The sequence below is a fragment of the Meleagris gallopavo genome, chromosome 11 (genome assembly GCF_000146605.3).
Source record: "Meleagris gallopavo isolate NT-WF06-2002-E0010 breed Aviagen turkey brand Nicholas breeding stock chromosome 11, Turkey_5.1, whole genome shotgun sequence".
Taxonomy (NCBI): domain Eukaryota; kingdom Metazoa; phylum Chordata; class Aves; order Galliformes; family Phasianidae; genus Meleagris; species Meleagris gallopavo.
In genome coordinates, this window is record NC_015021.2 from 1013004 (window position 1) to 1013873 (window position 870).

Sequence of the window (870 nt, forward strand, 5' to 3'; positions counted from 1 at the left end):
CGTCGTGTTTCTCGCTTGCCGAGAACGGGCCACTTCAGCCGGCTGTTTTTTCTCCGACCAGTGAGCGGGCTCCTGTGCGCACATCGGAAAGGAGCGGTTTGCACTTAGCCTTGGCTACGTGCAGAATGCACCTGACTAGCTCCGAATACTATGTCTCTACTTTAGTTCGAGCCACAATTCAGTCTAGTGAGGTTTTTCCACTGCGACACATCTGCATTCAGACAGGAAAAGAGTGAAAGGGAAAACCCTCTCTAATAAGGCATTTGCAAGTCCGAGGAGAGACAGCTGTATTGCTCTCAGGGAGAGCGTGACAAAAAGTGGGGAGCTATCCTTTCAGGACTTCGGAGAAAAGCCCCGCACTCGCAGGTAGTGCAGGAGGCTGAATTCGCACTTGTCGGCATCGGAATCGCACTCCTTCGCTCTCACGCGTAGAAAGCGGCATTCGCGCTGAACCGCTCCGGAGACTTGGCCGTACACGGCCGAGAATTCGCGCTTCTCCACGAACGCCGCTTTCAGCCATCAGCAGCGGTCTCGTGTTTGTCGCTTGCCGAGAACGGGCCACTTCAGCCGGCTGCTTTCCTCCGACGAGTGAGCGGGCTCCTGTGCGCACATCGGAAAGGAGCGGTTTGCACTTGGCCTTGGTTACATGCAGAATGCACTACGCCTACCTCTGAATACTATGTCTCTGCTTTAGTTCGAGCCACAATTCATACAAGTGAATTTTTTCACTGCTACACATCTGCTTTCAGAGAGGAAAAGATTGGAAGGGAAAAAACGCTCTAAAAAGAAATGTGCAAGTTTGAGGAGCGACAACCGTAGTGCTTTCAGGGAGAGAGTTTCGGACAGTGAGGAGTAATCATTTCTGGACTT